The sequence below is a fragment of the Pongo abelii genome, chromosome 11 (assembly GCF_028885655.2).
Source record: "Pongo abelii isolate AG06213 chromosome 11, NHGRI_mPonAbe1-v2.0_pri, whole genome shotgun sequence".
NCBI classification, from domain to species: Eukaryota; Metazoa; Chordata; class Mammalia; order Primates; family Hominidae; genus Pongo; species Pongo abelii.
The window spans coordinates 126,976,939-126,994,792 of NC_071996.2; the positions used below are offsets into that span (position 1 = coordinate 126,976,939).

At 37.7% G+C, this 17,854-nt stretch overlaps 1 long non-coding RNA gene across 1 annotated transcript in view; it reads left to right on the forward strand.

Moving 5' to 3' along the window:
* Nucleotides 1-17,572, forward strand: part of LOC134759564 (uncharacterized) — a 42,595-nt gene extending 25,023 nt beyond the window's left edge. Inside the window, exons 4-5 of the long non-coding RNA XR_010135919.1 lie at nt 4,603-4,684; nt 16,553-17,572. This is a non-coding gene — a long non-coding RNA (uncharacterized LOC134759564). The remainder of the gene's footprint in view (nt 1-4,602; nt 4,685-16,552) is intronic.
* Nucleotides 17,573-17,854: the final 282 nt, after the last annotated feature.

The following is a 17,854-nucleotide window of genomic DNA, read 5'->3' on the forward strand; positions in this document are numbered from 1 at the left end:
TACTCAGCGTTTCCATCTTGAATTCTCCTGTCCTCTGGGAAATCCTCCTTGACACTCCAGCCTAGGTTAACCTCCTCGGGATATGGCTGTCACACTGCACTTCTTTAAAACACTCATCCTAACCACCAGGTTTCATAAGGATAGGATTGTGTTGGTCCCCTTTCTTGGCACCAAAACACTTTTAGACACATAGTAGACTTTAAATAAATATTTGTGGAAGAAAGGGAAGGAGGGAGAGAAAAGATGAATGAAGGAGGAAGGAAAGGGCTCAAAGAGACAGAAAGAGAGAAGGAAAGGGAAAATGGATAGACTTACTAGACTTACTATCCAATTTAGTGACCATTCTCATCTCATAACACATTAAGTACACCTGTCTAAGGATTTTGGTCAGCTATGGCCAAAATGAGGCTAGATAACAACATACAACAAAATGTAGGGCTTATGCATGTTACATAAAGACAGACTTTATTACAAAAAAGAAATGTTATATCTTTTGTATCCCAAGTGACCAGAGCAGTATCTGGCACATAGTAAGTGATCAATAAGTATTTTTTGAATACATGAGTCTATAGGATGAATAGAAGGGCGCTACATTGGGCTTCAGGTCACCTGGGCTTGATTGAAAGCTCTGGGCTGGGTTCACGTCTGCTCAACGTGACTCCTCATTCTCATCGAAACAGCAGCAATGCAGGGTATGTCCTGGTGACAAATCACAGAATGCAGGTCTCAGCCTGGCACTGCCACTTCCACTTACACTGTGTTAGCTAAAGTAAGTCACAAAATCCAGTCCAGCATCATTGGGTGGGAAAACAGATTTCAACCACATTAGTGGGTGGTTCTGCAGCCATACTGCAATGCACATAGATATAGAATTTGGATGCAGAGAGGGCATAAAGAATTTCAAACAATAATTCAATCTTGAACATTTAGCTTCTTGCTATGTCAAGTTCACATTTTAAAATCTGTTTTTGGGCCAGGCACCGTGGCTCGTGCCTGTAATCTCAGCACTTTGGGCGGCCAAGGCGAGTGGATCACCTGAGGTCAGGAATTCGAGATCAGCCTGACCAATATGGTGAAACCCTGTCTCTACAAAAAAATACAAAAACTAGCTGGGCATGGTGGCGGGCGCCTGTAATCCCAGCTACTCAGGAGGCTGAGGCAGGAGAATCACTTGAACCTGGGAGGCGGAAGTTGCAGTGAGCTGAGATTGCGCCATTGCACTCCAGCCTGGGTGACACAGCAAGACTCCATCTCAAAAAAAGAAAGTCTGCTTTTCTTAATTTCCTTTGGTTTCCAGATAATCATGGATATGCAGATAATCATGGGAGCCAGCCACCCTCCTGAGTGCCCCTAAATAGGTTGAGAGGGGCTGGGGGCAACACATCAGACCATTTATCTTTCATCAGAACACCGTGTCATGGCTATGATGCCACTCTGTCCTCACAATTTCCATGAGGTATATTTGCCCATAACTAAGTTGCTATCTTTATTTTTTTGTCCTTCTTTCAGCATTACCTGAGGGAAGCTGTTTATGTTTTTGTTTTTTTGGCAAATTTGACTTTGCCAGCATAATGAGCCATCTTGCACTGAGCGTGAAAATCCCTACTGTCTTTATTAATTAGAGACATTCATGAATAACACATGCATTGCCAATTCTTTAGGGAAATTAGGGCATCTATACATACACATCAGCCTCTAAGTACAATAGAGAGGAGGGTAGCTGAGCTCTGCCAGGTCCAAGACCCTGGTGCCTACGGAAGATGGAGCATAGTTCTGGCTCAGTGTATGACAGTATTCCCTACATCTCATTCTCTTATTTTAAAGATGAGGAAATAAAAGTCCACAGAAGTAGAGTTACTTATCCAATGGGGTCATGTCTGTATCAGAATTCAGTCCCCTGACCCCGAGTTTGGTGACCTTTGAGTGAGCATAAGGTGCTTTATGACATGACGCATTATGGTCAGGAGGAGAAGAAGGTAAAAGCCTGATGAAAATTTCATGCACAAGCCATAGAAACAGAGACGTTTCCAAGGAAAACAATTTAACTTCTCACTTCTGATTTAGTAATTAATCAGCATGTGTCAGTAGAAGATGCAAGACAGATTATCAAATTTTCCTAAATCAAGGGCATGTTTTTAAGCCTGACTCTTCTAGTTCAGAGAACTATTTGGCCAAATAGCCAACAGATTTTAGGCAATAGTATACATTTCTGAGATTATGTAGATAAGGTTAGGTAAGATAATAGGGAAAGAGAGAAGAAGAGAAACAGTGCAATTTTTACATTAAACAAGTCTTCGCTGGAGTAGTAAGACTATTTCTTTCTAACATAAGCAACAATAAAAGCTTTCTTAGGGCTTTCAGCCTCAGTGTTTTTCATTATTTTGTAAAGGAAGAATCTATAAGCTGCTTTTCTTTAATCCTAAAAGCACCCATAAAGATGATTAGAACTTACCTTCATCGACATTTCAAAAACAGCATTTTTCTAATCTAAAAACACTGAGTTTATAAATGACCTGTGCTGTTACTGCCACCTTTGTTAGCCAGCCCCTATTGGTATGGCCTCAAGGAGCCAAAGCATTTCTATACTTCAGAACCAAAAGATTCATGGGATCTGTGGGCTTGCCAAGTTCTTGTTGCCAGATGGAGAAAAAAACAAACAAACAAAGAGGTTGGTGAGTCACATTAGGGCACAAAAGGCTATTGGGGCTTGTATTAGTCTGTTCTCACACTGCTATAAAGAAATACCTGAGACTACGTGATTTGTAAAGAAAAGAGATTTAATTGGTTCATTGTTCTGCAGGTTGTACAGGAAGCATGGTGCTGGCATCTGCTCAACTTCTGAGGAGGCCTCAGGAAACTTACAATCCTGGCAGAAGGTGAAGAGGAAGCAGGCTTGCCTTACATAGCCAGAACAGGACAGAGAGAAAGCGGGGAAGTGCCACACACCTTTAAACAACCAGATCCCGGGAGAACTCACTATCCTGATGACAGCACCAAAGGGGATGGTGTTAAACCATGAGAAACCGCACCCCAGGATCGAATCACCTCCCACCAAGCCCCACATCCAACAATGAGGATTAAATTAAACATAAGATTTGAGTGGGGACAGAGATCCAAACCACATCAGGGCTTGTTTAGCTTCATATGCTGTGAGAGGCCCTGGACACTTGCTTTCATGCTTTCTCACTGCTATTGAAAGAGCAGGAGACCAGGGCTGGTCCAACCTCACAATCTCCCATGCATCCCAGCTATACCAGTCATCCCCATCTTCTTCTCAGTGGGCATGTAAGAGAGCCTCCCTCCAGGGGCATCCACTCAGTTCTTTCCTCTCTCACGTGGCCCCTCACTTTTTCAAAGTACACTGTCTCTACCAATGAACCCTGTATTTATTCATTGAAATCCTCCTCTCCTGCATAAAGAGTGAGCATGAAAATGTAGATAAAGCACAAAAGACATGGGAAGGGTTTTATACCTACATCAGAATACATTTTTACTAATTTATCCACTATCCCTAATTTTCTCTCCCTTCTGTAAAGTCATGTTCCTGGCCCTAATCCCATTTTATTCCTTTATACTTTCATTAATTTATCCAACACACATGTATTGGGTATTTATTATGTCTATGCAGTCTGTAGTTGCAAAAATATAGTCTCAAAAGAGATTTGGGCAGAGTCTAGAACATTTGTCCCACAAGCCCCAGTTTTATTTCTGTCCCTATCTCTACCTCTGTCTCAATAGATAAATAGCTAATCTTTAGAACGGCCACATTATGGATTAATTAGATGTCTGTGGGCTGGCCTGGGTACACAATCATTCTTTATGATGGTGGTCTTCAATCTCTGCTCCCACACAACTCTGAAGATTCATGAGTTAGTCCTGTCTCAATTATAGTGAAGAGTTGAGGGAGAGAGGAGTTGAATCTATACTCTTGGAATATATTATCAATTTAAAAATTTCTGGGCCAGGTATGGTGGTTCATCCCTGTAATCCCAGCACTTTGAGAGGCCAAGGTGGAAGGTTCGCTTGAGCCTAAGGGTTTGAGACCAGTCTGGGCAACATAGTGAGACTCTATCTCTACAAAAAAAGGAAAAAGGGGAAAAAAATAGAATTTCCCTCATTAATATTTCTTAAATCTTTGCCAACCATTGCTTCTTATCTGCAAGTAAGCCTAACAGATGACAGAAAAATTACCAATGATGAATGAACAAAGAATCTATGATATAAATGGAAAAACTATTTTCATGGACATGTGTGCTCTTGGTTATGATTTGACATTATATCCATAGGCTTAATGCATATTTTTGATTAGTTGAATGTTACTACTTCCCATGATGAAATTAAATATGTCAGTATTTCATGGTGTTCTGTGAAGAGCACCATGCCATTCATGTGCGCCACCATCTGAATAAATTTGAGAATCTCTTCCGTATAGTACATTTTCAATAAAATAATAAATATTAATAAATAACAGTTCTGCTGATAATAAATAACTAACTGAAAAATGAACCTTTGGAGGTTAACTAGTTCACAGTAATAAAGCTACATAATACTTGTTTGTGCTTTCTAGTTTCTAGACATTTCACTTGCATTATTGCATTTCAGGGACTACAATCCCTCTCCATATTCTGCTTGAGGAAATCAGAATACAGAGAATTTCAGTGGATTTTTCAAGCTCAGACAATTAGTAAGTGCCAGAGGTAGTGTTCAACTTCTCTTCATTTAATGCCAAATCCGGTATTCATTTCCACAGTTTAAATCATTTTATTTACTATGAAAGAAAAGACTGAACAATATCCAAAGTACTGTACAATAATCAAGCCAAGAGAAGAAATAGTAATGCACCAAAATCAAGCCCTAAAATTATCAGGTCCCTTGAAATATTGGAAGTCACATATCAGCTTACAGTAATTTCAACCTTGTTAACATTTTCTCTAGGAAGGAAGAGATATTAATACTATGAAACAACATACTGAATAATAGAATCTTGAAGTGCTAATAGAGTCAAAAACCATTGCAGAGAAGCATTCTATACAACAAAGCAATTTTCACATCTAAAGGAATGATGCAAAGAACATTGCTTTGTTGAATTTTTTAACAGCAGATTCTACCCAACAAATAATTCTGTTCAGCAGGAGCTTTCATTGATTCCTGTTCATGTAACAGTCATTCTATAAAGGGAAAGTAACTTGATTTTTGTGTGTTTGGGGAAGAAAATCTAGGTTAAATTAAAGGGTTTTTTTTTTATACTGTCTTAAGTTCATGATCAAGGAGAAATCATTCTAACTCATCTTACATTTTTCCTCCAAAACACAAGCAAGTAATGACCATCTAAAGGGCAACTGGTGAAGAAATTCAAATCTGATCCCCTGCCTTCCCTTCCCATGGGATTCAAAGCACTTCTTTAATTTTTAAAATAATTTTGAGGGAGGGGCAATAAATCTGTTTCAGTTATAGAGCTTGGGCATTTACTTATACGGAAGAGAATACTTAGATAAATCTTGTAGGTTTCTGTGAAGTTCTTTATTTAAAAAAATAAAATCTGTTCTTGTTAAGCCACAGGCTTAGGAAACATTTACCAAGTCAATCAAATGGTCTTGAGAGTGAGAAATATTTGTTCTGTCCCATTTAAAGGTTAGGGTCAAGTAATCATTTTCACTTACTTATTCTAAATGGCAATATTTTAATGTTTGTACCTATTATGAAAGCAATGACATGCTTAAAAATTAAATAATTAGTCCCCAAAGCAGAAAGCAAAAATTCCTCTTTATTAGGAGGCAGGAATATAAAGCAATGTTGGCTTCATTTTGGCCTTCTCCCAATAAGACAGCAAAGAAAAATTTTATCTTTGTTCCAGTATTCATTTACTTCCTATTTCCAATCCTCTTTTCTCTTTTCTTAGTAATTATCAATATTAACATTTAGTATAAAGAAAAAAATTGTAATGACTGATTTGGATCAAAGATAATCACTGTTTAACTAGGAAATAAGACCACATATATCTTTAGATGTTTTTTTAAAAGACCCAAATAGAAAGATCAAAGTTCCCACCACTAGGAAATGGTCATCACAACAATGATGAGTCCACCATGGACTTTAGGAAAGTGGAGATGATAAGGAAACTACCTGGTGATAGCTTTGTTAGCAGGGAATAGTGATTAGCCCATGGATCCTAAGAAAATATTTTGAGAGAGGGGGATCGTGGATAGGTGATATCTATTAAAGGATACCATGCAGAGAAGCCAGAAAGTAAGATAACAGAGAGCAAAATTCTGGATGTATGAAGCATGGAGTTTCCCTGCAGGATTTGTAAGTGTCCCTGAAGAATTTAAAAGACGGTCAGTGACTCCAGGGTTCCTATTACTGACATCTGATAGCATTGTCCTTTTTTATACATGGTGATTAGGTCACTAGAATCTTTACTAGCAGGAGGACCCCAGGCTATTGTCTAGATTTTGGGATGGCCTTATATTTGCTCGGCTATTAGCCAAATGAAAATACGTGTGAAAGATCTTTGTAAACTGAAGAATGCTGTAATATTATTATTATAGGAATATCAATGTTTTGGGAATCATTGGCACGAGGATTACGTGTAAAGCTTTTTGCTGATACGTGGTCCTTGAGCTTCTTGAACTCTTGATAAACTCATCTCCATCATGTGAAACTCCTGTGCTGTTTCAGGTTCATCAAGAACATTACGCCAACTCAACTAATTCCATTTTGTTAAAGTTCCAGTGCAATACCATGGATATTAAGTATTAGATTTCTACGTGACCGTTGATGTGGTCTCAAAATATTTTCATGAGCAATATAGAGCAGCTTAGATTACTCAATGAATACTTAACCATTTGGACATTACCGCATGAGTTACCTAACGTATTAGTTTCAGCTTAGAAGTGACTTTCAGCTTGCCCACCAACAATAACAAACGTTTATTGGATATCTATGGGTCTGGCACTATATTAAGTGCTGAGGATAGAGTGGTAAACAAGCTAGAAATAATCCCTGTCCTCAAGAAACTCAAAAGCTAGTAAACAAAGCAGGCAATAATAAGGAAGCAAATGGTAGAATTACAAAATTTTTGAATGCTGCTGCAAAAAAAATCACACAGGGTGATGGAGATGGAGAATAACAGAAAAGGAATATCTAAACTGTCAAAAGATTTATACTTGGTCTTGCCCATTTTTTGTTTGTTTGTTGTTTTAACTTACTTTAAATTGCCTCATTGAGATATAATTCACATACCTTCAAAATCACCCATTAAAAGTGTACAAGTCAATGCTTTTTGATATATTTTTAATATATCAAAAATTTTGATATATTTTTAATCACCCCTGAAAGAAACCCCACACTGATTAGCAGCCACTCCCCATTTCCCCCAGCTCCCCCAAGAAACCACTAACTTTGTTTCTGTATCCATAGATTTAGCTATTCTGAACATTTCATATAAATGGAATGATATAATATGTGGTCTTTTGTGTCTGGCTTCTTTCATTCAGCACATGGTTTCCAAGGTTCATCTATGTTGTAGCATTTATCAGAATTTCATTGCTTTTAAAAGCTGAATAATATGTCACTAAATGTACATACCACATTATGTTTATCCATTCATCTCTTGATGGGCATTTGGCTTGTTGTTTGGCCATTATAAATAATGCTGCTCTGAACACAAGTGTACAAATATTTTCATTCTTTTTTGTGGACAAATAATATTTCATTATGTGAACATAACATTTTATTTATCTATTCATCGGTGGATAAGCACTGGATTGTTTTCACTTCTTGTCTGTTATGAATAATATTGCTATGAATATTCATGTACACATTGTTGTGTGGACATATGTTTTGTTATTTAGCTTGGATATACACCTAAGAATGAAATTGTTGAGTCATATGATATCCCCATGTTTAACATTTTGAGGACCTGCTAAATAGTTTTCCAAAAATGTTGCAATAATTTATACTCCCACAAGCAATACATGAGGGTTGCAGTTTCTCCACATTCTCTCTAATGCTTGATACTGTTTGACTATAACCATCTTGGTGGATGTAAGGTGGTATCTTGTGGTTTTGATTCACATTACCCTAAAGGCTAGTGAGCACTTTTCATGTGCTTATTGGCCATTTGTATATCTTCTGTGGAGGAATGGCTATTCAAATGCTTTTCCCATTTTTGAAATTTGGTTATTTGTGTTTTCATTTTTGAGTTCTAAGAGTTCTTTATATACTGTGAATATAAGTCTCTTATATTTCCTTTCCTTCTATACTTGACCTTTCATTTTCTTGATACTATCATTTACAGCAAAAAAAAAGTGTTTAAATTTGAAGTCCAGTGTATCTATTTTCACTTTTTTCACACATGCTTTTGGTGTCATATCTAAGTAACCATTACCCAACCTAAGATCATAAAGATTTAATCCAATGTTTCTCCTTAGACCTTTATAATTTTAAAATTTTTTTAATTTTTATTTTATTAATTTTTTTTTTTTGAGACAGTATCTGGCTCTGTCGCACAGCCTGGAGTACAGTAGCACCATCTTGGCTCATTGCAACCTCCACGTTCCGGCCTCAAGCAATCCTCCCACCTCAGCCTCCTGAGTAGCTGGGACTACCGGTGTGCGCCACCATGCCCGGGTAATTTTTGTTTTTCTGTAGAGACGGGGTTTCACCATTCTGCCCAGGCTGGTCTCAAACTCCTGGGCTCAAGCCGTACACCCGCCATAGCCTCCCAAACTGCTAGGATTACAGGCGTGAGTCATTGCTATAATTTTAAATTTTACATTTAGGGCTGGGCGCAGTGGCTCATGCCTGTAATCCCAGCACTTTGGGAGGCAGAGGTGGGCAGATCAAGAGGTCAGAATATAGAGACCATCCCGGCTAACACAGTGAAACCCTGTCTCTGCTAAAACTACAAAAAATTAGCCGGGCAGTGTGGCACATGCCTGTAGTCCCAGCTACTCGAGAGGCTGAGGCAGGAGAATCACTTGAACCTGGGGCGGAGGTTGCATTGAGCCGAGATCGCGCCACTGCACTGCAGCCTGAGCGACAGAGTGAGACTCCAACTAAAAAAATTAAAAATAAAAATAAATAAATAAATAAATTACATTTAGGTGTAGGACCGTTTTTTGAGGGTTTTTTTTTTTTGTAATTTTTGTATGTGGTGTGAGACAGTGGTCCAGCTTTATTCTTTTGTATGTAAATATCCATTTGCACCACCACTGCTCATTAAAAAGACTGTTCTTTTCCTCTGTTGAATTCTCTTGGCACTCTTGTTGAAAATTGATTGGCCATAAATGTAAAGATTTATTTCTGGACTTCCAATTTTATTACATTAATCTATTAGTCTATTCTTATGCCAATAACACGCTGTCTTGATTACTGCAGGTTTGTAGTAGGTTTTTATATCAGGAACTGTGCGTCTTCCAACTTTGTTCTTTTTCAAGACTGTTTTGACTATCCTGGGTTCCTAGCATTTTCAAATAAATTTCAGGATTAGATCAACAAGTTCTGCAAAGAGCTAGATGTTATTTTAATAAGGATTTTGTTAAATCTGTGGCTCAATTTGGGGCATATTGTCATCTTAATAACATTAAATCTTTTGATTCATGAAAATGAGGTGTCAGAAGACTACATAGAGATATTTAGATATTCTTTTTTCTGTCAACAATATTTTTAATTTTCAATGTATAAGATTTGCCCTTCTTTAAATCTGTCCTTAGTACTTTATTCCTTTCAATGCTGCTGTAAATGAAATTGTTTTCTTAACTTCGTTTTCAAATTGTTCATTTATATTGTATGGAAATACAATTAATTTTTGTATGTTGACTTTGTATCCTGCAACTTTGCTGAACTCGTTTCCTACCATCAGTTATTTTTGGTGGCTTCTTTAGGATTTTCTGTATAAAAGATCATATCATCTGTATTGCCTCATTTTTCATCTTTAATTAGCGGTACAGATATAGAAAGAAAAAGAATTTAAGAAATTATAAGCAAATATTTGAAGTAAATTTATTCTTTGTATCACCAGGGACCAATTTTGTGATTACTAAAAACATACAATTTAAAGAAAAATATATTTGGGTGCAAAGTCAAGAAAAATATTGTAAATAAGCATAGTTATTCAGCAACAGAGTAGGCTGCCTAGCGAGGTAGTGAACACTCAATAACTAAAGGGGTTCACTCAACAACACAGCTGTTCAGGGTGTGTTATAGAGGGGATTTCAACAACACAGCTGTTCAGGGTGTGTTATAGAAGCGATCTGAGCATCAGGAAATGAAATGGACTGCATGATTTCTAGTCTCTTCCAACTTTGAATGTATGTTACTAATTCATTATATTTTGCTAACTACTTTTATGTAGATATTTAACCACATAAATGCTATGAACAAGGATCAGTAAGATTTCCTATTTAATAATAAAAGCAAGACCACAGTGTGCTTCTGCATACAGTTATGAGTTTTCTTCTGTGGGTACAAAAGTGGTTTCTATTATCAACCCTGCAAGGTCTAGGTTATGTAGCATTTCAGTAGGTCTTATATTTTCCAGGAGCCATTGATCCCTGGGAAGAATTATTATCAGACATCTAAGGTATATGAATACTAATATTATGCATCTCCTTTCAAAGTGCCTTCACTCTTAAAATATCTCCATGAGCTTTCAAATAACCCCCACTCTGCAGGGAAACTTAGAGCTCATTGAAGAGATTTATTCCTGCAGTCTGGCTGTATTTAACATCCATGGTGGAACAGCTGTGGTTCCACAGTGGAAGTAACAGAAATGGACACTTAAGCAAAAGGGAAGTTATTGGAAAGAATTCAGGGTCTCACAAAATTGATGGAAGTAGGAGAACCAGATAGTAAAGGAACATCAGAAGGCTAAGACCGAGAAGCATACAATTGTCTCATACCAAAGTGTATATGGTTATTACTCCATACTTGCCACCATAAAGAATTCTATTCAGCTATTTCTTCTTCCACCCTTGCTTCACACTTTCAAGTTTCAAAGTCCTAAAAGAAAGGCCCCAGTCAGTCTAGGTTAGGTCATAAGTTTATTCCATTGAAATGTCAGAATGAAGTGAAAAATGTTGTGGACCTCTCAGCTCTATAAATGGAGGCATGCAGAAGGAATTAACCTTGTACATGCACAAAAAATGCAGAATAAGGGAAAGGTAACACCCTTGAAAGAAACTGAAGTACTATTGAAATTAGATGTTGGGTATTCAACCAAAGAACGCCAAATATTCTCTCCACACATGCAGTGCTTTTTTGGATTTATTTAAGAGCTACTGTAATTGCAATCCTGGCAACCTCAGAGATCAGATTTTTCTCTACTATCTTCTCCACAGTTGAGATTTGTTGTGGCACTCTGCCATCTGTTATTTTTTGTCTATAACACAAAGAAATAGAGACAAAGTTTTTGCCTCAAAAATGTTTTTCTTGTGGTAGGACCTTGTCTTTATAACCCTCACCCCAGTCTCAATCAAGTGGCGCAGTTACTGTTTTAGACCATTATTTAAAATCCTGACTGTTCCAATATACTAATGAGGCACCATTATCTGAGGGCTGTTTTTCAACTGCCCTGGTTTCTTGTTTGTATTACTACTGTCATCTCTTTGCCTAAATATTTTTTATATTTAATGATGCCTTAGTGCTTCTATCCCAGGTTTTTTAGCAAAGGCAGTTAATTTAAAAATCAAATAAATGAGACTTTCTGGACTTCTAATTTCTAGCTCAAGGCCAGAGCTACTAGACACTTAGATTTAAAACAAATAGATTTAGATTTAAAACAAATAGAATGTGAAGTTTAATCATGTATTTAATATAATTCAAAATATAAATGATCAAAATAACGTGAAAGCACTTGTTTTGTTGTTCCATGGGATCACAACAATTAAGAATCAAAGTTTCTTTTTCTTTAACTTTTAGATAAGAAGAAAGACTTCTTAGTTCCCAAAGGTAAAGTCCTCATGAATCATGACTTAAAAGCCAGTTTCTTCAACACCACGCAGGACTATGACTCATATCTTGTCTTTACTTCATGTTGCAATTCCTTAAGAAGGTATAGTTTGGCCAACAAAATTCATCTGGATAAAGGATGTGAGCCCCAACATAATTAATATAATTACTATTTTTGTCAGCACTGCCTTTTGTTTTCTTAGCATCTACTAATCAGAGGAAGATGGCTGTTTATTTCCACTGGTTCCGTCAGCATTTAACTTTCTAAGGACTTACTATTGTGGGCCAAATTTGACTCACTATTTGAGGTTATTAATAGTCTCCATAATGCTACTTCCTGATTGGCTTGCTACTCTAAACTAACATGGAATTCAATCAACGTTTCCACACTAGAGTGCATTCATAATTTCAGCGAATGTATTTTGAAGCAAGGAATGGAAACCATATGTAAAGTGTAAAAATCAACAAAACTATGTATTCCTTGGTCTTTGGGTTTGTTTATATCCCTTCTCATCTCAGAAAGAATTCATAGTGCTTCTGTAGCTGTATTTAAATCAGGATCCTTATACAGGGAACATGAGTTGAACCATCCACATATTCTTTTGAAAAAGGGATTAAACATATCTCTCAGAACCAGTGCATTCCATATTGAAGCAAAGATCACAGACTTGTTTCAAAGCTGAACAAGTTTCCACAACTATGCTATTGTCAGGCTACTTCCCATGAGCCGCCCTAAGGTTTGCATTAGCAAAAAGCCAGCAAAAGCAAACCATGTCCAGCTTTCTCAATACAGATTATCCAACCAACAGCTTAAATAGGTATCATCTGAGTTGTATTACTTTACAAATGTAAGTAGAATATATCATAGTATATTTTTAATTTCACAGTAAGTAAATCAACGATTACTCTAATTCCACTTACAGGTGAAATTATTTTAAAATAAAGAATTTTTGACCAATCAATTTATATTTCAGCTTTATTTATTTCTTCTCCATTTCATTTTAGTATTCAGATATCTGGTTCCATTTCTGAGAATAAAATTATGTAGTCAGATCTTATGCCATCATAGCCAATGGAGAATAAAATATATCGAAACGTTTCTATAGGATCGCTCAGCAAATGAATTATCTATAAAAATAAACACTAGTATACATATGTAACTTACCTGCACATTGCGCACATGTACCATAAAACCTAAAGTATAATAATAATAATAATAATAAAAGAAAAAAAAAATAAACACTAGTATTGTTTTGTCCCAACTACACTGTGAAAATGTATCTTTCCTCACTCAATAAGGGTATTTTCAGGTTCATTATTTCTGCTGAATAATCTAATTCCCTGCTTGTGCCCCAAATTTAAACTCAGACAAATGATGTTCTATTGAAGGCATTTGAGGTCACATTGTGATGGGAATGTGGAGAGATAATAACGCCAACCAATATTTGAATATTGCTTTATAATTCACAATGCTTTTCACAGACATTATGCTATATGATACTCTCAAATCATATGATTTTAGCCCAGGGAGAAACTTTAGATATAATATGGTCTAACCTCCTCATGCTGAATCCCAGAGAAATTAGTGATTTGAACAACCACTCAGGGTGCATAAGTATGAGAGCCAAGATTGGAATCCAATCCTTAACTATAAAATAGTGAAAATAATCTCACTGAGTTGTTGTGATGATCATATATTCTATCCGTAGTATTTTCACAAGTTGTGACTTTTCTTTAACTATTCCAACATAGCTGTTGGGTTTTTTTTTTAATAAGAAGTTATAACTAAGTGCATTGTAGGAATATGCTTAGCCATGATGATCTGAGCCTCAGGTCCCTCATCTGTAAAAGATGGCTAATTTGAACATATGCCCTCTCAGGACATGCTGGGACTTCGTAGCTTCTGTGCTGCTGTCATTTCTTTCAGCCCATTTTGGTGAAGTATATTTAGTTTACTGACTTAGAATATAAAAGAGGCCCAGATGATGGAAATAAAGAGACGTTCTTTCCAGATCCAACAGGAGGTGTTATCATTAGAAATGGGAGGTGGTTCTTCAAATCTATCTGCCAATATCTGGCTTGATCTCACTTTTGGTTTAGTACAGGCAGATAAAATAGTAGAATGGACACAAATCTCTAGGTCAGAGGCAGAAACTCTCAAGAAGGCCATATGGTTATTCATACCAGTAAAGGTAACTAATGAAGTACAAATAGCTTTTCTTGTTTACCCTGGAAATCCCTTCATAGGCAGCTTGTTAGTTGATCTCAGATTGTTTGGAAAGTCCAAGAACCAACACAGATGAAGTGCATTAATAGATAGTAGTGGCAACAGCCAGGGTTGAAATGCTAGTGTGTTCTTAGAGCGACTGAACTGTGCTTGTCAAGGAGGGAAGGGTTGTGGAGACCCATTCACCCATTGACCCATCCACCTGACCTTCTCTGACACCTCAGGAGGTATATCTGGGCCCTGTCCCCCAGTGAAAATTCTGCTTAATTCCAAAGTCTTGAGATGTGAGGATTCCTACCCACTGATGTTTGGTGTCTGTCATAAGGTAGGCACTGAAGGCATCCCCTCAACACACACCCAGAGTGCAGGTATTCCCCTCCCCTAACTTTCCTGTCAAGAGTCTCAATTTACCAGCAAAGAAGTTCAACCTTGGCCACATGGCTGATTCATGATAAGAAGTGTTCTTCAGGAAGAAGCCTCTCCTTCCTGTTATTCAATGATATGAAATTATAAAACTGGAGTCCAAGAAATCATGAGTGGCAAGGCCCAGTGTATAAATCAGTCCCTGACGTCCATACCTGTGCTTTCCCATAAGATGTCACCAGCTCTCTTGTTGCCTGACATTTACCACTCACAGAGCAATGAGTCAGACAGGCTGGAATAAAACATCAGGCACCTGGGTTTCCTTGTTAACTGCCTGGTAACAATTTGAAACACCACCTCCAGTACCAAGAAACAACTGTCCCTGATGGTGGAAGAATTGGGGCACAAAATCTTGGTATGGAGCATTACATTAAAATCCCAGCCTTCCATCCCCATATGAACAGTGACCTTAAAAAGAAAATCATGAGATTGAGTCATTATTAACATCCAAGTCTTATAAACTCTTATTTATTAAAAAGAAAATCATGAGATTGAGTCCTTATTAACATCCAAGTCTCATAAACTCTTATTTATACTTTAAATTCTAAGTCCAGCAGCTTAATCACCTGTTTTTAGATTTAACTGTCAGCTGCTGAGCGCTTAGAGATAGTGCAGTTTGTTCAGGCAGCCCTAGTAGATTAAATGCCACTTGTCATCAGGGAAAGATTGAGAGAGATACAAAAAAAGGAGAGAGAGCGATTGGAAAGAGAAGTAATTGTTGTTTGAGCTTACTATTTATATTTCCTGACATTAATTGGTAGCACCATAGAAAGTACCAAAAAGTCAACCATGTACTGATGTTAGAAATATAATTTCCAAGTCTAAGTACCACAATATTCTGGATATCTTGTGTTTCACTTGACGTCTTCAGAATTATGCAAGTGATTACCAAAAAAGCCCAATAAGATACCCATCTTTTAGTCCATTAGTTTTTGTTTTCAACTATCAGTTATTAAGTGCTCACTACATGCCTAGTACTGTGGTGAGAAATTTACTTCCATAATCTTACCTAATCCTCACAACAATTATTTAAGATAAATATTATTATCTATTTTTTTTTTTTTTTTGAGACAGAGTCTCACTCTGTTGCCCAGGCTGGAGCGCAGTGGCGTGATCTTGGCTCACTGCAAGCTCTGCCTCCCGGGTTCACGCCATTCTGCCTCAGCCTCCCAAGTAGCTGGGACTACAGGCACCCGCCACCACGCCCGGCTAATCTTTTTTTGTATTTTTTTTAGTAGAGATGGGGTTTTTCACCATGTTAGCCAGGATGGTCTCAATCTCCTGACCTCATGATCTGCCCGCCTCGGCCTCCCAAAGTGCTGGGATTACAGGCATAAGCCACTGCGCCCGGCCTATTATCTGATTTTTTTTTTTATTATACTTTAAGTTTTAGGGTACATGTGCACAACATGCAGGTTTGTTACATATGTATACATGTGCCATGTTGGTGTGCTGCACCCATTAACTCATCATTTAGCATTAGATATATCTCCTAATGCTATCCCTCCCCCGAAAATGTGGCACATATACACTGTGGAAAACTATGCAGCCATAAAAAATGATGAGTTCATGTCCTTTGTAGGGACATGGATGAAGCTGGAAACCATCATTCTCAGCAAACCATCGCAAGGACAAAAAACCAAACACCACATGTTCTCACTCATAGGTGGGAATTGAACAATGAGAACACATGGACACAGGAAGGGGAACATCATACACTGGGGACTATTATCTGATTTTAAAGGAGAAAAGTGAGACAACTTTCTGATCTCACACAGTAATTAGGAATTTAAACTCAGAGTTGTCAGATGCCAGAGGCTACCCTCTAAAGCAGTACACTAGACCTGTACCCCAAAATGAACCTGATATTGATAGAATCTCAGTTATTGCATTCTGACGTTATTGATTATCTTTGTAAACACTTCTATTATTTTCACTGCTTTTTCCTAGTTATTAAAGAAAATCTTGATGCTAATGAAGAACACTGCAGTCTAATTCATCACTGAATTAATTTCCTGAGTAAGGAGGAGAAGGCAGTATTATTTTCAGGACAAAGATTAGCTTCATCGCTGCCAAAAGCTTGGTGTTACACTAAGATGTTAAGGATGTGTCATTTTGGAAGTGAATCACGGACATAATCAAATTCCACTTCTGGCAGCAGAGAAGAGAATACAGCTGTGTATAACTCTGAGCTGGTTCTCTTATTCATGTACACCATCTGCTTTCTGTTGCTTTAGATAAAATTTTTTATTTCAGGATTTAAAAATGCTTTAAATTCAATAATTATCTAACTAGTGAATCATTTGAAAAAAGCAAGACAGAGAAAGCATAATGCTTTGTCTTCTAGTCTCTTCCAGTCTAATGGTATCTTAGTAATGAGGTCTAGATACATGGTGACATAACAGGTATTCCTTTTAATTATCAGCCTGAGACAGAATAAGAATGGGACTTTCCCCCAACCATGTCTCACCAAGGACTGCAAGCTGGTGAGGGGAAGGGCTCCTGGCCAGCAGAGACCCCAATCAGATCATTCAAACCCTGCATCATAATCTTGTGCACGGTGCCATAGCCACTGACTACAGGAACTTGAAGAAGCTAAAATAAGAAATTTCCACCATAATTCTTACTCAAGAGAGTCCACCCTAACTCCCACATATGCACAAGACCAGGAGATGACCAACCCTTAACCTCAGCTTCAGTACTAAAAATCGCATACCAAAAATCACACCCAGGGGTAGAGACTTAACATGCAAATGAGACATGCAGCATATGAAGAAGCATGTTATCAAACTGCCCAAGTGCTAACAGTTCCCTGCCTCTGCATACCCAAACACCACTCCTTTCCCTCTGCAGCCCTTTTAAAACTGCCTTTTCATCTCCCTCTGGGGAGCCAGCCAGAAAATTCTCTCTGTCTCGTGCTGCTTCCTTTATGCCCTGGTGTAAGTGCCAATAAAGCCTTGTCTGGGAAAATTATTTGGGCCTCATGTCAACTTATGTTGCATTGAAGGTCCAAGAACCCAGGGTCACTAACAAGCCAGCCTTTAGAGTCAGTTGCTCTGGCAAGACCGAGCATTTTGGGGAAGACCTTAACTCTTCCAGTTCAGTCCTGGCAACTCCTTGGGATATTCACATAAATGGTTCAATGCACTGAGCACAGAGACAGCTTGAGCCAGGGGGTCTTTGCCCTGGCCAGCTGTAAGGTTATAACTCACAGTTCAAAGTGAGTGTGAGACTCTCTCAAGCCAAGGTTGG